The sequence below is a fragment of the Protopterus annectens genome, chromosome 8.part1 (genome assembly GCF_019279795.1).
Source record: "Protopterus annectens isolate FY-2018-M chromosome 8.part1, PAN1.0, whole genome shotgun sequence".
NCBI classification, from domain to species: Eukaryota; Metazoa; Chordata; order Ceratodontiformes; family Protopteridae; genus Protopterus; species Protopterus annectens.
In genome coordinates, this window is record NC_056742.1 from 64940850 (window position 1) to 64964246 (window position 23397).

Consider the following 23397-nt stretch of genomic DNA (forward strand, 5'->3'; position numbering starts at 1 on the left):
TGGGTGGCCAGTGTTGTGCAATGCTTGCTATGTATGTGATCTATATTCCATAACATGGACAGTGACATGTGGAAGCGCACCTGGGGAGTCTGGGGCATGTTGTGTGGACAGATTGTTATCATCTGATGTGACATTCTTGACCTCATGTGGTGAGACCTGGCTATGAAACTGAAGTCATGGCTGCACCTACATTGACAGCATGATACAGGTATTCAGTGGAGTTAGAGGCATCTGTCCATACAGGGCATGTGTAGAAGGCATGGTATTTCCTTTGTGAGTTACATATGCATACTCCACAGTTGTTGCAGGCATTCAGTGGGGAACGTAGCAAAGGACCACTGTAAGCATTTATTTGCCTACTGTAGGGATGGAACAGGGTGCTATGTCCTTTGACTTGCTTGATAACACACACTCAGTCAGGAGATGTTACACATCACAGTACATTCTGATGTCAGTGACATTGTTGTGGTCAAGAGGCATGTAGTCCACTGCAATCACACCGTGGTTACTATCTGTGGGCAATATGCAGGGAACTACCAATATAGTGGTTGTTGCCTATCCAAATGTGTTTGTGTACAAGACATGGATGGAGAGTGTTCTCTGAGTAATGCAAGGGTTGCCTATATTGTCCACTGATCCATATTGTCACATGTAGGGCTATGGATTGTCTACACCAGCCTCTCTGCTGTTTGACATCTGTTGTCCTTGTAAGGTGGACATTGTGACATATAGTAGGTCCTCAATATAATAATTTAGCAAAACCCGCCCCACAATGCATCCTATCATTACACAATTACAGCAACCTCCACACAGGATACTGATGACAGACACGCACTTGCCAGTATCAAGATTCAAACTCCTACCTAGCTATGTATTGTTACTGCAGTGTACTACATTTATCGCATGCACCACGGAGCTTATTGGATGGATGTTGTCCCAACGTACTTCTAAGGTGAGGAACATCGCCAGCCCTTGTAAATACTGGCATTGGATGATGTAGTGGGTGAGAGATCCCAAAAATAATTTTACTCTAATTTCACATTTACATTTGCCAAGGGTGATGTTCAAACTTCTATCTAACAACCTTTACGGACCATTATGTACTTGTAAGGTGGATGATATCTGCAGGACTGCAAAAGTCAGGCTCTGAGATTTATACTGGCTGTAAGTGGGGACAAAATCATTCAGGAACACACACAAACACTTGTCACAGATGAGATTCAAACCCATAGCTGTGTAGTACTACTACTATATTTATGGCTCACACCATGGAGCTTATAGGGCTGGCTATTCTCCAAAGGTGTATTTCAAGGTAGATGACATCAGTAGTCTTGCTAAAGTAGGGCAGTGGGATGTGTAGTGACTATGAATGGCCTCAGAAGCATTACTCTGTATGCACACACACACATACACACACATGATTTCACAGTTGTCATGTCTGGGATTAGAACTCCTAGCTAACTAGCACATCACACTATAGCATTATGCAGTTATTGCATGCACCATGAAGCTTACAGGGCTGAATCCTGTCCAAGGAGGTATTTCAAGATGCCTGACATCAGCAGGCTTGTAAAGCAGGGCAATGGGAGGTGTAGTGACTGTGAATGGCCTCAGAAGCATTACTCTGTACACACACAGTTTCACAGTTACCATGTCTGGGATTAGAACTCCTACCAAACTAGTACATCACACTATAGTATTGCACAGTTATTTCACACACCACGGAGCTTGCAGGGCTGAATTCTGTCCAAGGAGGTATTTCACAGTGATTGACATCAGCAGGCTTGCTAAAGTAGGGCAGTGGGAGGTGTAGTAAGTGTTAATGGCCTCAAAACCATTACTCTGCACACACACACATACAGAGTTTCACAGTTGCCATGTCTGGGAACAGAATTCCTACCTATTTAGTATGTTACACTATAGCATTATGCAGTTATCGCATGAACCATGGAGCTTATAGGGCTAGCCCTTTTCCAAAGGGGTACTTCACGGTGAATGACTTCAGCAGGCTTGCTAAAGTAGGGCTATGGGCGGCATAGTGTCTGTGAATGGCCTCAAAATCATTGATCTCCACACACACACAGTTGCCATGTCTGGGATTATAACTCCTACCTAATTAATAGGTTACACTATAGCATTACGCAGTTATCACATGCACTACAAAGGTTATAGGGCTAGCCCTTGTTCAAAGTGGTATTTCAAGGTGAATGACATCAGCAGGCTTGCTAAAGTAGAGCAATGGAAGGTGTAGTGTCTGCGAATGTCCTCAAAATCATTGATCCCTACACAGATAGTTTCCATGTCTGGGATTAGAACTCCTAGCTAATTAGTATGTCACATTACAGCATTACACAGTTATTGCATGCACCACAGAGCTTATAGGAATGATTGTTGTCCAAAGGGGTATTTCAAGGTGACTGACATCAGAAGGCTAGCTAAACTTGTGCAATGGGGAGTGCAGTGTCTGTGAATGGGCCATAAACCATTCCTCTGGGAACACACACACAACACTCAGTCACACACAACTTTACATTTGACAGGATTGTGTATACAACTGCTAGACGAATAATGACTTGTACTGTCATGTTACATAGTTATCACAAGCACTGCAGACACTATAGTGCTGAGGGCTACCAGAAGCAAATGTCTACAGTGATAGACATCAGCACATCATGTGATATTGGCCAATTGGATGTGTAGTGGGTGGGACAGGCCTGATGATGGGAAGCTCTTTGTCACTGTCTGTCTCTCTCTCTTCCCCACATCTATGTTTGTGTATGTTTGACCTATTATAGTGTGTTGTCCTTGGATATATGTGTGTATTCCTATCCGATGTGTGTGCAAAGCATGACTGGTGTGCAGTGTGGTGTGTGTGTGCACAGAAATCTGCAATTGACGGATATGTATAGTCCAGTGTTGTTGCCAGACATGGGCTTCAATTCTATAAGTGTGGGAGCATGCCCAGTATGACCATTCTGTATTTTGGTGTCAGACGTGGGCTTTGTTTATCTAAGTATGGGAGCATGCCCAGTATGACCTTCTGTATTGAAAGTGTGAATCCATTCTAGGTAGGTTGTACTCCAGTGCAGGCATTTGTGTTCTACACTTACAGTTAGCAACCTGTTTCTGGAGGATATCTTTAGATAGGTTGAGAATATAGAGTCACCATGGGCAAAGGATAGTGGGATACTGTAACTAATCATGTCTGTGCTGCTTGTGCTACATAGTTTTGGTGTTAGCAGACAAATTCAGAAATATGTACTGCTTTAAACTGTGATGTATTATGTCATCAACTACTGACAGATATACTTATTTGCTCACAGTAATTTCCTGAGGAATACAAAGATGAATGAAGCCGTGTCCAGTATTGTGGTCTGCAGCCTACATATGCTTGCACACTCATGTCATTCTAGAAGGGGAGCTGCAGACATTTGCTGATGGGTCTGTGTAAATGGTCCAGCACCTTGGTACTGTGGTGGCTGAGCATCCCATTTGTACATCTATCGACATGACAGAATGGCCATATCCTGCTGTGGCCATACCTCACAGCTGTACATATTCACACAGGTTACCCAGAAGCAGGGCGCATATATCTGATCAGTTCCCCTTCACATTGTGGTTTATGAGCAGGTTTGTAGCCACCTATTCCTGGGTTTGCAGGCAGGGATAGTATGGGCACACATCAGAGTTTCAGAATTCACACACCATGGTGACCATGCTTCTACCCCCCCCCCCCGTTATTCAGTCCTCTTCCAAACATTATGCAAGTGATATCTGATAATTATCCCTATAGTTATCCCTTCATCCCAGTGGTATTTAAGGGTTGGTCCACTGTTCATGCAGTAGGATATGGTGGACATGCTACTGGGATTTGTCAACATGTCCTCGCATTTGTGTTCTCTGGACTGTGTTATGTCGTTATTTGGGACTCCGTGAGATAACATACATTGGCAGTATGGGTGAGGCACAGGCCTTTGACAGAGGACTGTAGGGCATTTGGTAGTGATGCTGGCCATCTGTAGCAGGCCAGTGCATTTTGTCACTCCTACAGTTCCAGGCTGCAAGCCACTGGATTCCCTGGGGTGACAGGGTTGGTGTGCCAGGTGTTAATGGCAATAGTTTATGTCCTTATTAATCCATCGGTGTGGATGCTGGCAGGGTGCTGCTTACAGCTAGGGACACAGCTGCATAGGACACCTCTTCAGCATGCTGCATTCTGTGGGTATTCCCATACAGAAGTGGGGGTCATACTGTACTCATTCTCAACAACAGGGATATGACCTGTGATGAAGCTGTGGCTGATGATGGGGGTGACCTGAGTGCATGTGTGCTATGGAAGCTTCTTGCAGCTGGCTCACAGATATACGTGGGGCATTCCCCTTTTGCTGGCTTGTGCAAGGACATCAGCAGTTTCTCAGTCCTTTATAACTGTGCCTTTTGTAATCTGCCAGTGTTTGGACAGACTATATCAGCATTCCATGCTACACAGACAACTAATGTGCTTCTAACCTGTATGTACATTTCCAAAGGTGTGTCCATTTGACAGTTACATTTTATATACTCTGTCTAGGGTACTTCCTTCTGTGTACTGTGTGTACGTCTGGGCCCACATTTATGCCATGTCCATCTTTCAGATGGTGACAGATATTACATCTGATCAATTAATATGGATTACTGCTGGACTGGGTCTTGCTGGGATGCATTGTGTTTGGCACTGCAGTTGTCGGAACTTGGTCCTGTCATCAACAGTACTGGCCATAGGCCACCAGGACACAACCCTCCATGCATACATGCTGACCACTTCCACACAATATACAACACACAACAACCTAACACACAGAACCTGCATATTGTACATGTGCAACAATCTATCCTGCTAATATGGCCAGCTCAGGTAAAGTGTGCTCCACTGTTATTATACCCACACATACATGTTACTACATTAATATGTAGGATTGTGGAGGGGCACACCTGACAACTGTAAACATTTGCTATGACTGTACTGATATTTCAGGTACTCTGTTGGCTTCCATTTCATTCTGTATTTTGACCTATCATGCAGACTAGAGGCATATCAGTGTAGTACAGATCTTAGGTTTTATTGACCTTCATTTCAGTTTCAGACTTCTTACCCTTCAGAATGAACATCCAACTGCCTGACCTATTGTAGTCTGTCTGTGTAGGTCTGGAGGGGGGCTGTTCTACATTGTAATCAATCAGTGGCCTCAACACAGCCTTTCTTTGTGGTCATCTACACCTGTCCTGCTGGCTGAGACTGTTTTTGGGTATGTGAGCCCCATTGACATGCATGTGTGTGTGTCCTATGGACACACATTTGGCCCACCACATGTCCTGCAGTGGAATTTGTCTCCTTGTCTAGTACTGTCTACTATGTTGACATCAGTATTTGGTATGGATTTCATGCTGGCCATATAGTTGTCTACTATCTGCTGCCATCCCATTCAGCTATCCAATTCCCATACATGCTCACATCCATACCACAGATATAAGAAGCAGAACATACTACTCCATTCAGCAATTGATAGGGAGCATGACTTTCCTTGTGGCTGTGTCAGTATTAAGGATGGTGCTGGAGGGCTGACTATGTTAGATGCACATAGCACACTCCCTATACATAGTTGAGCACAGGTAGTGTCATATTTGGCATCCCTTTTACTGTATGTGCAAGTCAGAGAGAGGTGTCATTCCCTGGGTTCCTACCATGTCAATAATTGTGCTATGCATTGCTTGTTTGCCAAGGCATGGGCATACTGGGCATGCATCCTTCTGCCTACAGGGGCAGGCTCTGGTTGTTCCTCCCCCGAGTCAGTTTGTGCCTGTGCTGGCCTTGCCAATGGTGGGGGGCCGTGTGGCCCTGCCCCATGTTGTTCCTGCTGCAGCTGTTTCCACATGATCAAATTGTGTAGCATGGCACATACAATGAAAATTTGGGTACATGTAGCTGGAAAGCACTGTAAGGCTCCACCGGATATGTCCGGGCACCGGAACCATGACTTGAGCATCCCAAACACATACTCTATTATGATTCTGTTTTGTGCGTGTGCCTCATTATGAAGTTCTTGTCCAGGTGTGTGTGCATTTCTGATGGGTGTCAGCCACGGCTCCAGTGCGTAACCAGCATCGTCCACTAGGTGGCCATATGGAATGTCCCCACTGGCAAATCTCTGGTACAGCTGTGCCATATGCCAGATGTGGGAGTCTTGATAGCTTCCAGGACTGCCAGCACACACATTCATTATAATGCCTTGGGCATTGCACATGACCTGGCAGTTGATGGGGGTAAGCCCTTGCGGTTTATGTAGAGCCTACCCCACTCACCAGGTGGTACTTTAATGTTTATGTGTGTGCAGTCTCTAACACCCACTACCTCAGGGTATTCTGCTGTTTGGTGGAAGAGACGCATATTGCTGGACAACACCTCATGGGTGTTGTGGAAATATATGTGCTCACCGGCATGTGGTGACATGGCATCCAGGTACTGGTGGAGTACCCCAGATGCTGATGCCTGTAAGATCTCCATGATATCCCCAGTTGGCCTTTGGAAGGTACCTGTGGCTAGTATTCTTAAGCATACATATACCTTGGTATCCACTGGGATGGGTTCCCCTCTGTTGGTTCTGTGTGTGAGGCGTGGCCAGCACAGCTCAACAATTTGCTGTAGAAGGTTCCAGTACACCATATAGCACTCCACTATCTCCAGCTCATGTAGCCCCTGGTAGGTTACCCTGGGTCTGTACACTCTTATCCTTTTCCTCACTGTGGGTTGGTCATCAGTATTCTCATCCTCAACACCCTCAGCCTCTTCCACATATTGATTTATGAGAGCAAAAGTAGCCCCTATCATTTTGTTGGTTTTGTTAGGTAAAATTTCCCCGTTTTTGCACACCAGTGGTGTAGAGTTTCTAGGAAAAATCAGAGTTAAAGGTGTTTGGATAGTTTATAGTGTGCTGGGCTGGGCTGGGGTGTTGCCTGTGTAATTGGCTGATTCTGATACATTTCACCTGCCAGCTATGCTAGTTCTCCTTGATTAACTTCCTACTACAGTTTTCCCTTCCCATTGCCTTCTTGTTTAAGCCCTGAGGCACGCCGTGCAAACCTAGTGCTCAGATGTTTTTTTTTTTTAATTTTTGTTTGTTTAAAACCTGGTGAGCAGCACGCACACCCGTTAGGCAATGTAAATACTGCTAGGCAGCCTTCGACACCCCCCTTCCTTATCTGTGCTTAGCTAAGGGCAAACATGGGCCACTGTGCTCCAATAAGCTTACAGCAGTCATGACACTCCCCCTCATGAGGTCATCTAACTCTTAGGCTTAGACCATGGTGTTATTGCACCTAAACAGCTGGCTGCAAGCTAGCACTGAAGGGAAATCTGTGATTCACTATCATTCCCCTCATTTGCATAGAACTGACTGCTAATGCATGGTTACAAAACCGACACTCAGCCTTCCCTCTTACCAACCACGATTCCATGGTCTTGTTGTGTTATGCATGCCATAGACTATTATGGCAAAATGATGCTTTTGGTTTGAAAGATTAGTTCCAGCTTTTTTTCTTATTTTTGGGATGATCCAATTTGCTCACCGCTGCCCTATGCTTAAACAGCCAAAATCGGCCAAAAAAAGTTATTTATTATAATTTTGAAACTAATTTTCATGCTTATGGTCATATATTTGGCCATTGGCATGCCTAACCCTAATAATACATGCTTTTTTATGAGCTGTCATGCCTCCGTTTTGTAGTTTGCAGAAAGGTATTCAGCTACTGGCTGAATACATATCTGCAGTCTACACTATTCCTGCACGGATGCCTGCCTGCTTCCTGGATCACTAATTCATCTCATTTGCATGGTTTTCACCAGCAAATGAGGTAATTAGCATACAGGAGCTGTGTCCATGCAGAAATAGTACAGGAGCGTTTTTGCATGTCCCAGGAGCTCATTCATGGATCGCACATCAGCCATACTGCCTGCAGTAGCTCTTGCACTATTTCTGCACACCGTGCAGAGCTTGTGGAATCCTGGGGATATTCTTCGACAAGTTTTGAATTCAGTGGCTGATTTGCTGCTTATTTTGCTGTTACTAACTACTATTTTCTTGCAGTACCAGAGGATCTGCACTCTTGTTTCTTCCTTTTGTCAAATTTTGTTGTTTCTTTATATAGTCTGGTCTTAGTTAATAAAATTAATACCTTTGATTTGAAATGCATTTATTTTGCAACAGTTTAACTGAAGATTATGTTTTCCTTATGGCCATGCTCAGTAATATGAAAATGTAGATTTTCAATATGTGCACCATCACCAAATGCAATATATATCTTTTTATGTATACCAAATGCATTCTACTGACTGAAGAAGGACTTTTATATTATTGTTTCCACCAGTAAAATTCAGATTTTAAATATCACCATATTTAACTTTATGGTTCATTAGTTCTAAATATATAGGATACAAGACTGGAATGACTGGACCATTACCATCCTTTTGCCCTGAGTATCTCCAATGGTAATATGATTGGTACTAACACTCATAGTGATTCATCTGATATAAAATAATAAAGTACTGCACAACACAGTTCATTTCCCTCATTACTGATACCACTTATTGTATTATACAAGGAGTGATGTGCAGCAATTCATTCTCAGGTCTGTCATAGAAGGTAACATATTTGTTACTGGTGGTCCTGTTGGGAGAACATTAAACTGTTTCTTCATTGTAGTGCAAGTTGATTAATACTGAAGGTGTAAATGGAAAACAGCTCTATCTGACTTGCTTATCTGCCTTGATTTCAAACTAGAATAGATATAGACCTTACCTTTAAAACAGAACTTAAAACTCTGTTTCAGAATTATGAGAAATGTACCTTTAGTGAAGTGATGTCATTAACAGAATAAATTATGCAGAATCAGATAATTTAATTATTGGTTATGATACTGGTGTTTATGACAAGTTTTACATAATGATATTACATAATTCTTCATTATTTTCCAGAGACTCTAGTCATTTGCTGAATAGAGGGAGAAAACTTAAAATATTCTACTTGTATGCCTGACCTACCAAGCAATATGGTTTGCTCAGCGGTAACTAGCTTTCTTTTGGGCAGCATCAAAGTAAGGACTTTAAATGCAAGAGACCTTCATAATGAAATGGCTGACAAGCCTTCCATTTATTTTTTTTTGCAGTGTGCTGCTGAGACATGCTTCAGAGATAAAACCCTTACACTTTTTATTTATTTATGTATGTATATATGTATGTTTGTATTTATTTGTGTATATATGTATGTTTGTATTTATTTATTTATCCATTCATGCATACAATTTAACTGGGATAGATGAAATGCCTACTATCAAGTTATAAACCTTGCAACCAGAAATTAGATCTGTATATTTGTGAATAAGAATAAACAATATTACCTCACAATATTTTGTTATTAATCTAAAACATTCCCCATGATTCACTAAACTCCATGTTGGAATAGTATTATTCCAACATGGAGTGGACTGTGTTCATGTAAGTGCATCTGTAGCAGTATCACACCTTGTATATTCATGAAGGCTCGCTACTGTTACAGCTATGTGGACACGAACACCACTGAGTGCAGGATGCGTGTCTAACACTCCCCCTGCACTCAAAAAGTGCCGTACTTTTGAAAAGTATTTCAATGTCCACGGACACTGAAATGAAGTAAATTGAGTATTTCAGTGTCCGTGGATGATAAAATAGATAGAGGAGCTAGAAACAATGCAGGGGGTGTGTGACAGGTTTTGTCACACACCGCCTGCATTATAAAAGTGCCATGTAGCCATAGCCATCAACTGTACAGGTTTCTGCAGAATGCCCAGATAGCTGCCTCACATACTTCTCAACCCCCTAGAGCAAGAAAGCTGTACAAAGCCATAAATAATGGGGGGACAAAGGCAGAAAATTAGGGACATGTTTTAAATATTGCACTGACAAACACAGAATGCTGATAGAATCAAAGATTTGCAGTAGCACAGACTTCCTGCAGGGTATGAAGACAGAAACACAAATGTCTGCCATCTGAAAATGCCGTGCGGCCATAGCTGTCAACTGTACAGGTTTGTGCAGAATGCTAGATGCCTGCCTCACATACTTCTCAACCCCCTAGAGCAAAAAAAGCTGTACAAAGCCATAAATAATGGGGGGACAAAGGCAGAAAAATAGGGACACATTTTAAATATTGCACTGTCAAACCTGGAAAGCTGACAGAAGAAAAGGTTTGCATTAGCATGGATTTCCTGAAGGGTATGAAGTCTGAAACCCAAATGTTCTGACTTAAACCCCAAGTGATTTGCAAATGATTTGCTAGAAAACCACAGTCACGCTTTTTAATTTTGTAAAACCAATAATTAAAACCTGTCCCTATGTGTCCCTTTACAATTTCCCTTACTATGAATGTCAGGGACTACAGATACATGTAAATAAAGTGGGTTTAAGAATTTATATATTTTTTTCCATTCTAAAGTATGTTTAAGCATAGCTGGGTGGGTGTGCTCATTATGGCCCTCTTCTTAGCATTCTGAAACTCCCATTGGAGATAAATAAAATTATACAGCTGAAACCCTCATGCAATGATAGTGTAGTGGCTGGAGTCCTGGCTTTGCATGCAGGCATTCGTGGTTCAAGTACCAAAACAGGCATGGTATTTTTACATGGGAAAGAAGTGTTAAAATTATTATTTTAATTTGAAAGCATGTTGTAATTGCTATTTGTCAACCAGGGTAGTGTAGCTGGTCTAAAATGTAAGTGTGAGTGCATATAACATGTGAAATCATCCATGTATACACAAATGTCCCATAGAGTATAGCCACACCCCATGGTAATGTAATGAAAGTACATAGAGGGATGTCATGTAAAGTACATCAAAAGCAATTACTAATATGTCAGTAATGATTAATGAAGTCATTATCCTGATATTTTCTTAAAATGAAAATTGAGCAATGGTTACTAGTGCTCAGCTATACTTAGTTGGTGTAAGCATTGCTTAAATGTGAAGCTAAGAGGGCTTAACTGTCTGTTAGCATTACTTAGCTTCACACACAACTGCACATACCTGCTTAAAATTGCTTAAAAGTGCCTTTATTACTCTGTCTCTATCAGCCCTTGTTCTGCCCAGCAACAAAATAAGCAGCACTGCCAAGTCTTGAACCATGGATGTTGTGCACTATAACCACAGCAATGTACCACTGCATAATCTGTGGGAACTTGGATTGCTTTTACAAACATATCATGCATTCTGGTAATTTAACATTAATGAAAAAAGTCATCACCCCAAGTCTTGAATTGAGAACCCTGTGCACTACCATCACAGCAACATACCTCTATGCCATCTGAGCTGTAGACATAATTTATAATGTTTTACAAACATATCATGCACTACAACCATTTCACATAAGGGAAACTATATATCTGTAATAATCATATATGTGTGTGTGTGTGTGTGTGTGTGTGTATATGCATGTATGTATATATATATATATATATATATATATATATATATATATATATATATATATATATATATATATATATATATATATATATATATATATATATATATATATATATATATATACATAGATATATATATATAGATAACCAACTTCTTACTGCAAGACATCTGCAAAAAGCCTGACAAAGTGGGGGGATAAAGGGCAAACAATAGTGACATCTTTGAAATATGACTGCTGTACGTGTAGAAGTCTGCTAGAGTGGCATAGTTTGATTTAACATATAATTCCTGATAGATTACAGGTCTGAAACACAAATGAATGTCATTATTTACTAATGTCAATGCTCACATCATCCCAGTGATTTATCAGAAATTCACAACTGTTATGGGGAACAAACCAAACATATGAGCCTTGCATCTGGACAGTGTCAAAACATCTGGACAGTGGAGAGGTATGATTGCAGTCATGTAACAGAAGAGAAAGAAAACAGTGAGAGTGGCCAACCATTTCAACCAGCACCCTCTGAACCACAGTAAGACCAACACAACACTACCTCACATCAGTTCTGGGGAATTACCCATGTATTTCCAAATATAGCATGCACTACAGGGATGGAACTGTATGGAAAAGCAGATATTGGTGCATAAATGTCCACCCACAACCATTTGTACCACAGTCACAGCAACATACCAGTAACACAAATGAGCTCTATAGTAGAAGGACTGTTTGAACAAACATATCGTGATTGCTAGTCACACACTACACCAACATATACTGCCCCCAACTCACAGTCTTCTCGGAACCTGAGGTGTTACAGGACATTACCCAGTCTGCCCCTACAAACATATACACCTGATAGAGCACCAGCAACTGTATCAGCATGCACAGTCAGATAGAAAAGTAGCTATGACCCTCACATCTGCTACTCTCCCTACTCAGCCCAGCAAACATTTACACACAATACTGCTACACAGTCTTGGCATTCTGATATCAATGGCCAGACATACATAATGCTCAACTGTACAGATCTCCACAGAATGTCCAGAGTGTGGTACCATAGTTATGGCTACTGCTGCATACCACTTTGAGGAGTCTGCTAAGTCACTGGGATGATATCAGGAGCACAGTCACTAAATAATAATATACCGTACCTCTGAACCTCTTACTGCAAGACATCTAGACAAAGCATGACATACTTGGGGGACAGGGGGCCAGAAAGAGAGACATATCTCACATAATGGTGTTACAAACTGAAACAGTTGCTGGTGTTACAGGGTTGTTGTAACTTAACATCCCTGAAGAATATGATGTCTGAAAAACTAATGGATGTCAACATTTACTGACTACAATCCTCACATTATCTTACTGATTTCACAAAAACAAAAGTTGTCTGAGGAATAGACCAAACATAATAGGCAAACCTCTGGGCAGTCTGTGGACATCTGGATAATTGAGAGGCATGTCAGAGACATATAACTTCCAGACCTCAAGTCATGCAGAAAATGCACGTCCAGACAAACCATGTTATTCGAGCAATCCTCTATGTGTATAACAGCAATACTTACCTACAATCTGTACCCAATTCTGGAGCTTTGTCTCCTATGTTGTTGGGCTGTCTCCACATGTCTTGTCTTGAGAGGTATTTCCACCTACTGTCTGTGAAGTTGTAGCCCCCACACCTCCATAATGTCCTCCATACAGGCAAGGAAAAGGGACAAGGCCCACATGAAGGACTTAATTATAGCTCTATGTTGCTATGGCATTAACTAATGGAAAGAAAACACAGCTGCTTTGGATGCAAGTAGCAAGTGTGAGACACTGATTGGTACACAGGCCATCACCTGCTCTTGAACATTACCTATAAAAGGCAAGCTGCTGCCTATGCAACACAGGTCTGAACACATCTACACAAAGACAGACTGCAACTACAGAAACCTAGCCATTTGCAGTATTCTGAGGCAACTCTTCAGCACTATAACAGGTATGTCAGTCACATAAGCTTATAATGGAATGCAGAAGGGGAGATGCAATAATGTCAAATAGGACATTAAACACTAGGTCGCAACAAGACCTGGTGGACTCACATACTGCTGTCCGACACATATGGCCATTCCTGCTTGTCCTGTCTGCATTGACATGGATTACATCTCTAGTCCCTGAGTCACCCCACTAAAGGTCAGCTCATGTATGACTACTACCTGAGTGTCTGTTGTGCAATACTGAGTGTGACACTGCTAGACCAGCTACCTGGGATGGTGTACATATTCATATGTAACATGTGAATGCAACTATGATACATATGCTTGTTCTACAAATGTAGAAGACTTATATAGGGTGTGTTCATAGTACACAACAGGCAAAGAAGTGTGTGTTCAGCTGTATGTTATATACTGACCCCATACCTGACAACTGCCCAGAGTTTTGCAGATTGACCACATGTCTGCCTCATATTTCTAGTCAGTGCCTCATACAGTTGTGTATTGTCTAGCACATCACTGGCAACCCATTAAAGACTGAAGTCATAACATAATAGCATACATTTGATTGTCAGAAGTCATATCCTGCTGAGTAGACCTGTAAATGTGACACTGTCTTTACTGGCAACTACTTGTGTTTCACCTAGGTTCATAAAGTGACACTATTTTCTGGACTTTGCCCACCAGTGACATGTGCCCTTGTGCAGATGTCTTGCTCTAACAGGAGCTAGGTGTCTTAGCATGAAACCCATGTCAATGCAGGTGTTCCTTGTCCTGTAAAATGCCAACATTTGTGCAGTCACTGACACCTGCTTTGTAGCTGTGTAGAGCACACCAATCTTGCTAGGTTACTCATCTCATCATATGTTTAGACCCCAAATGGAGAGTTGCAAACCACAGGAGGTGGAATGTTGAACATAACATATACATACACACCTCCAGGCTGGCCAAACAGCATGATGTGCGGGAGACATTCCGAGTGCAGTTACAGTTGACAAAACACCTAATCAAATCATAGATAGCTACAGGCCTCCAGTCATGACTATGGACACCCACCACACCTATTGGGACTTGCTGGAATCTGTCAGGATTCAATCATCTACCCTGCTCCTGGGTGACTTCTTCTACCCAACCATAATGTGCATGACCTATGCCACATGAACATGAATGCACATAGATTCCTTGGCTTTGTCAATGGCAATGCAGTGGATTAGCTGGTCAACACTCCTACAAGATGTGTAAATAACCTGTACCTGGTCCTAGCCAACATGAGTAGCCACTGTAGCCCTCCTACAGTGTCATCCTTCTTGGTAAGATCTGACAACATAGCCATCATTGTTCAGGTCATCATCTCCCCTTCCACCCCCCTTGTCAGTGTCAAACAAAATTGACTTTACACAAATGACAATAAATCTCCTCAGAGCAGGTAGAAGTAGCTTTACAACCAATGCCCCATCAGTTGGAACTAGCAGTAGTGTCCAGGCCCACACCACAATACTATGTGGGCAACTACATAGCTGTATGGACTCAGCAATACCTGACAGGACAGCATCATCTCTCTCAAGGTTGGGTAAACATCTGTGGTGGACAGCAGCAATACACAAATACCATAATAGGTGGAAATAATTGCTGGACAGGGCCAAGAAGGAACAGGTGCCTTATTGGAAGCAATGTCACCTTGGTGTGCACAAGTAAATAAAGTCACAGGTGAATTACCCTAAGGCTATCTTTGAGTGAATATTGGACACCTCCACCAAGGCCAATCACTAGGCCTTCCACACATGTGTTTGCAATCCCAGAGGCAACAGAGAACTCTGCTGTGTAGTGGTGGACAATAACACCACATACACAATAGGCATAGATATAGGCAATCGGCTGAAGACAGGTGAGGTGTAAACATCACCCCGTTGTCCCCCCATTGGCACGCATGTGCATGGACAACACCTACCCCCTCTCCTCATCATCAGGAAGCAGGTCTGTAATGCCCTTTCAAAGGCAACACACAGAAGTCTCCATAGGGATGATGCCATCCCTGGCTGCATCCTACATCAACACAGGCATGCGCTCTCAGATCCATTCTGCACTGTAGTTAACCAGAGCCCAAGCACTGGTGTCATCACATCTGCACAGAGGACAGCCACTGTCATCCCTATATGCAAAGGTGGAGCAATCCACTGACCCAGCCAGTAATATGCTCATCAGCCTAACTAGCCTGCTCTGCAAGGGTATGGAAGGCAATATCAAGGACATTATGAACAGGGACACCGGCAACATCAAAACACCTGAGCCCACATAGCACGGTCTTGTCAAAGGGAGATCAGGCCTGGTAAGCCTGGTCGACCCCTCTGAAGTGGTCAACAAACACAAGGATGAGGGGAAGATGGTGAGCAATACCTACCTATGCCAAGCTCAATTCTCTCACAATAATCCCCAGGTGGTCAGTATACATGCATCTACACAGCTAGGCACCAACCTGTATGTTACCAGATGGGTAGCTAACTGGCCCAATGATAGTACACACTCGGTCAAAGTAGTGGAATCCATCTCTAGTAGTAGAGTCTTCCAAAGTGCTGTACCCCAGTGATCGGTCTGGGAGCCTCTACTGTTTCAGATATACGTATCTGAGGTACAGGACAAAATTAGTGGTCTGTGGCTGACCAGGAGTACAGATGCTTGCAAGCTGGCCACTGTCTTACATTCCCCTAGTGATGTGACCATCCCCCAAAAGGCCCTCACCCAATTAATAACTGGTGCAAGAAGCATTTCCGTAAAATGAATGCCAGGATTGGCATCATTCTCCCTGCTGTGGCGGATGTCATCCACACTAATTATGACAGTAATAATGTACTGATCATGCAATCAGGTGTGGCGACTTGTGCACCAAGGTTGGTAGCAACCTGACAGTTTCCCACCAAGTGAGCACCATTGTACGGAAGACTGTCTACATGGCCCACATCACAAATATGAGGATGTCATCCAGGAACCAAGAGGCCACAACATCCATGTGCTCCACCCTTATCAGACACATTACCACATGCAATGGCTCCTTTGGCATGTACCTTGCCAAACAAATGCAGCAGTCACAGAAACCACAGTGGTTCCTGACCAGGCAATTCCAAGGTCTCCAACACCTGTCCTATACAGGTAGGCTGAAAGCCCTGCCCCTGCACTCAGTCAGACTGATCATAGGTGACCTGTGTCTGGCATATAAGGCCATGTCCAAACCAGCCTTGATGGCATTTCTGCATATCTGTAAGACATATTGCAGTCACTCATCATGCACGTAAGGCCCTCACCTGGTCTGTGACATGTATAGTACTTGTTGGCAGGATAGTGTAGTGTCCCACACAATACACTGTCTGTAAAATACACTCCCTCCCCATGTCTAGCAGTATAAGTGTCTAGCCCTCTTGAAGAAAAAGAAGCTGGCCAACTGCATGGGAAACAGATGAGACACCCCTGGGATCCCTTGAAGGTTCCAGCTGGACAGGGGAAAAAGGTGCTGGCTTGGAAGGGGCATGGGCAAAAGTCTGGTCCAGGCTTATGAGGGCATCAGGGTCAATAGCATGGTATCATCTTATGGGGCTATGCACCTAGTACTTTTCATGTTTCCTGTATGCATTGTAGATTGTCCTGCAATGTTGTCTGAAATTAATCCCTGTGAGTCTGAACTGTGTATATACTGCAGTAATAGTGTATAGTCTTGTCCCCTCATCAGTTATCATCACATATTGTTACACCTTGTCATTGTGTGTGGTCTGCATAGCAGTAAGTCAGCCCCTACAGTACGTGCATATGCACTTGGTGACACTGTATAGCTTACTCCAATAGCCTTGGTCTTGGTCCATCACACAGTAGTATTTGTCACACTTTGTTGTGGGCCTGACACTAGCAGTGAAAGAGATGGATTGCGGCAGGCAGGACTACCATAAGGTCTACCCTGAAGGGCCCATAGGTGTTACAGCTGTGCCAGACTCTACCAGGAGTGTGTGTGTGTGTGTGTGTGTGTGTGTGTGTGTGTGTGTGTGTGTGTGTGTGTGTGTGTGTGTGTGTGTACATATATCAGCAAACATAATACTGCAGGGTATTAATTTGCATATGTTGTGTTCCCTTCACAGGTGAATACAGGGGTTGGTGTCCCTCCCCCTCACAACCTGATGTCAGTGTCTTAGTGGACTCCCATGAGGATGGTGGTCATAGTGAGGCACAGGTGGGGTTGTCGGTGCCTGGATCTGTGCCATTGTTTGGTATTCCACTTTCACCCACCATGTTCCCACACACAGTCAGTATGCCCACACATGCCCAGTCCCCAGCCCCCATGGATAATGGACAGGTTAAGCATGGTGGCATGGAACAGGCTAGTGTGTTGAGTATGGTGAGTGTGAGTGTAGACACCAGCCATAGGTAGACAGCAGGCAAGGTCACACACAGACAGATGGACAATGGTGGTCAACAGAGGACTGCTGCCCATCAAGCCCCTGTTGCAAGTGCCATGGCAGGTGTCATCAGACACATGTAACGGTCCATCATGGAGGCAAAAGAGCATACTGACTGCAACACCAGACTGATGCTCAGGGTCATGTATGCAGCGCTCCCTGCCATGCATGATGACCTCCACAGCAGTTGTGATGTCATATGTCATCTTGCCAATGTTGGGGATAGACAGCGGAGTGGGATATTGTTACTGCTCGACCCTGTGATGTCTGTGCTTGGGCACATGGCCATGCACATTCACAGTCCCGTAGTGGCAGTACCAACAGCACTACTGAAGGGAGGGTGATATCCACACCACACTGGAGCAGGTCATAGGCACATTGTCCTGACCAGTCCCATCAGGTATGCAGGTCCAGCAGACAGCAGTCACCATCAGGGAGTAGAACTGCATCTGTCCTTGAGCCTGGCAGTGCCAGTGGTACTCCTGGCAGAACCATTTACCGCATCCCGGCTGGGAGATGGTGAACCATACATACTACCTGTCCAACATAACCCTGTGTCAGGCATCCACATTGCTTGCTGGTGTGTAGACAGACAAACAAACACACATCCCTATTCCAGGCCATTCACTACCAGACATGTACAGCTCCTCTGTATGTCCCAGTTGAACATCACCCCTCCAGACACACACACACACACACACACACACACACACACACACACACACACACACACACACACACACACACACACAATGTTAGCCATGTACTCCAGCTTAGGCCTCTGGCAATTCAACACCACACCCTGTGCATGTGATGATACATGTGCCACAACCCTGTTATCCATACCATTGATGCACAGACATGCTAATATGAATCTGATGCACAGGGTGAATATGGTACAGAGTAAAAATGTCATGCTCTGTAAGGTGTCTGCTGGCAATAGTTATGGGTACACATCGAGGTGTATGTACCTTGTTAGCCATGATGCATTATTGCTGTTAGTACTGCTGACTGACTGTAGTGTCACATACTGTATTCTGGTTGTGTTCAAGGTGTCTGTGTGTCTGCAGACTGTGGGTCTGCTGGCAGTAGCAATGCTGAGTAAGGCAGGGTGAAAACACAGTGACCTTGTCATAGTCAAGGTACAGCTGTACATGTATATCTTTACAAGGTGTGTTTACATGCAACAATGTGTGAGGGACAATTTTGGCAGACAGTGTGACCTTGCGCACATACCCTTGACACAGCCACCTAGCCTGCATACATGTCACTTGGGTGTTTGATAGGTCTGCAGGCTCACACATACAGAGGAGGTTACTTGGTACTGGTACTAGGTCCCTCGCCAGCTTAGCCATTAAATTCACTACAACAGATTCAGCTATCAGCACCTGTTGCCCCTGCCATTTTTGTCACATCCACTCGACCATCATGCTGTTGAGGGTTTGCCTGGTACTGTGCTTGACAGGTTTGGGGTATGTATTCCTGACACAGGTCAGCCTGTGTTAGTTTAACCTGACAATCATTTTTCTGCTATCTCATAGGAATGTCTGGCCTCCCATGATGGTAGTGCACACAGAGTCACAGTCCTGTACATGGGGCAGCTGATGAAGGGATGAGCACAGCCCCTACCTACACAGTATTACAAACGATAGCACTAGATACATAACACAGATAGCACAGCAGTGCTGTTGTGTAGCTGTGTCTGCCACTACTATTGAAGTGAGTGACAATTGCAGGGATTGCTAGGATTGGCAATGGTGGGTTCAGAGGCCCTTAAAATGTTAGAGCCATCACACACACACACACACACACACACACACACACACACACACACACACACACACACACACACACACACACACACACACCATACTGTTGCATGGGGACATGCATTGAGACACACATGCACATTGAGGTGACACAGAGTAGATGACCTACCCATCAATTAATGTACAATACACTGTGATACGACCATTGTACCACAGTGGCTTGGTGTTAGACACTGTGTAACTGTGCTTGTACTGTGGATGACATCTGTATGGACCGACACTAGATTGGCAATGTGGAAGAGGCACACAAAATGGTATAGGCATCACATACACACATTGGAGACAGCCACATGGGCTGTGCATAAAAAAACACATACACAGTTGCCAATAGACATATTAGTAACCCCACATATCCAGTTGTATGTACTATAGCCCTGCGTATACATGCCACACTCCACATACATTATATGACTGGGACATAACGCACAACCCCTTACAGCAGGTACTCTTGCAAATGCATTCATGGATGGTCAGATAACACACTAGACATAACAATTGGTCTCATCTACTGCTCCTACATACCTGCAGAAGTGATAGTGTGACAGACTTTGTATCAGCATAATGTGTCAGTCAGATACGATGTCTGATACTGGCATGTGTGTCAGTATGGTACTTGTGACATATTTGGCAATAATATTACAGGAATTCTCATTTTCAGGGGACACAGACCACATATAGGTTCCAAACATGTAGATATCCCATGTACATCTGTACAGATGACTGGTATGGGCTGTCTAGTGTTACATGGTGCATGTGAGGCAGATGTGATTAACAGGGTCTTTAAAGTGATGTCATGGGTAGTGGTCAACAGGCCTTAAAATAATGTAACCTACATACACAACAGCCACAGGGGATAAGCTTCACACACTACTATAGTTGTCGGTATTGAGATCACAACCCCTACCTAACTACTTCCACTATAGTATTATGCAGTTATTGCACACACTACAGAGCTTAGAGAGCTGACAAGTGTATACAGGTACATGTAGGGTAAATGATATTACCAGGCCTTGTAAAGTGCGGCAATGGGACATGTATTGGGTGGTACACATCTCAAAATGGTATAACCCACACCCCCAGAGGATATGAGTCTCACCCAAGCACACACACGCACACACACACACACACACACACACACACACACACACACACACACACACACACACACACACACACACACAATATCACAGTTTCCAGAACCCCTATTTATCTAGTTATATATACTAAAGTATTATGCAGTTATCACACATGCCATGGAGCTTATAGGATTTCACAGTGTCACAAGGTATGCCAAAGGTGATTACATCAAGAGCCCTTGTAAAGTATGACAATGGGAAATGTACTGGGTGGGAAGGGTATCAACATACATTACCCTACAAACATACACACTTACAAACACGTTCACACACACACACGCACACACACACACACACACACACACACACACACACACACACACACACACACACGCACACACACGCACACACACATACACACACACACACACACACACACACACACACACACACACACACACACACACACACACACACACATTTACCACAAGTGAGTGGAGAACCCCTGCCTATCTAGTCATCTGTACTATACTGTTACTTAGTTATCACACACACCATGGAGCGTATAGGGCTGAGTGCTGTCCAAAGGTACTTCTAAGGGCAATGACATCAGCAGGACTGCTAAATTAGGGCACTGGGAAGTGTTGTGAGTGGAAACGTTCTCAAAATACTTTGTCCTACAAACATACACACTTTTTAGACATACACTCATACACACACACAAATATTTGCCAGACCTGAGAATAGAATCTCTGCCTATCTAGTAATTTGTACTATAGTGTTATGCAGTTATTACATGAGCTACACAGCTTACAAGGCTGATAAGTGCAAAGACATACATACACAATATAGTCATATAGTCCAATGTGGAATCCAACATGGCCTGTGATTCTCTAAGAGTAGGAGCATGCCCAGTCTGACCTTCTATAGTGAGAGTTGGACTCCATTCCAGAGATAGATGTACTCTGGTCTGGGGCTTTGTGTGCTTTAGCCATACCTCTCAGAAGTAAACAGGACTTTTCTAGGGGTACTTGGTCTGTTTAGCAGACATTTTCTTACATATCTGTAGTCTAACACTGCAATGTATTGTGTCATTACCTAGTGACAGACATCCTCAGATCATCACAGTGCTTTACCAGAGGAATACATGATGTATGATGCACAGACCAATATTAAGAGCCCGGCTATATACATTCTTGCCCTACAGGGCCAGTTAAGAGGTGTGGCTACAGCTGGTTGACTGATGATGCTGTGTAAACAGTCCAGCAACTTGGTGATACACTGGGTGGGGATCTCCTGCTTGTGTGGTATCTTTCTTACCTGAGAAGTCATATCCTGGTGTGGCCATACCTCTCAACTGTACATTTTTTGGCAGATTGTTCAGGTGTCTGCCTAGATGTTTTATCCAGTCTATATAAACTTGTGTTTTTATGGCAAGTTAGTTGCATGTAATATAAGACTGACATTACAAAATAATGACAGATGTTGCTGTTTCAGACTACATAACCTTCAGACAATTCTCACTAAAGCAAAACCCCTCATCCTATCAACTTTCTCAGTATTAAGGGCAATATTTACAACACGAGCCTATCATTGTGCCTTTGTCCCACTTTTATTTATGACTTTGTCCAGATGTCTTGCTGTCAGAGGTTGGGAGGTATGGGTGTGGGTACAGAGTGCATTCTACTGTGCATACATGTCTATTATATGTATAATATATTCCACATAACACTGTGACTATGGTATGTCAGTGGCAGAGCAGTACAGAGTAATGTGGTGAACCACTGACAGACAGTTGTGTATAGGTTGGTGGTTTGCTATGATGTTAGATGGGTATTGTACCTGAAGCCCTTATAACTCATGCAGATGAGAGTGTAGCCCATGTTAAGACATGTCAGTACACATAGCCCCTGTCCAGCAGGGACACAAGTGGGATCACAGGACTGTTTTCTGTGTTTCTCATGCACTTATACAGGGAGCACATCACTAGGGGTATTGAGGCAATTGGTTTGCTGTTGACAGGGAGTGAATTCCACAGGTGGGGGAGTCTGGTACACATATCTGTCACACCAACAAGCCATACTGATATCACAGCCCAGGTTGATTCTGTACCTACAGATTGATGGAGTTGGCCTTGAGTTCCAGATATGCTACAGTCCCATCACTGTAGTGTCTGGACTGCTTTGCATGCCAGACAGGGGTCACCTCAGCATAGTCTGTATGGCACGGGAAAGTGGGCAGTGCTGTTAGCCTATCTGTGTAGGGTAGGTATTTGGGAATTAGGATAAGGTCTCACTGTTTGCAAGACTCTTGTATGTGGACTCTACATGGTCTGTGGTGTGTAGGTTTGTGGGGTTCCCATATGATTTTGCCTCTGAGGTGTCCATTGTTTGGGGTTTGTTTTGTTGTAGACCTCCACTTACATGAGTGTGTATTGTGTATTTGCAGGTGATGTTTACTGACCCATTACACAGGATGGCACCTATGTTACTACACAATCTGTTCTGGTGTGCACATTCTCCATTTGTTTGGCCAGTTGTTCCCCTTCCCCTTATGTGTGTCTCTTTGTCCTTCTGTAGTTCAAGTCACA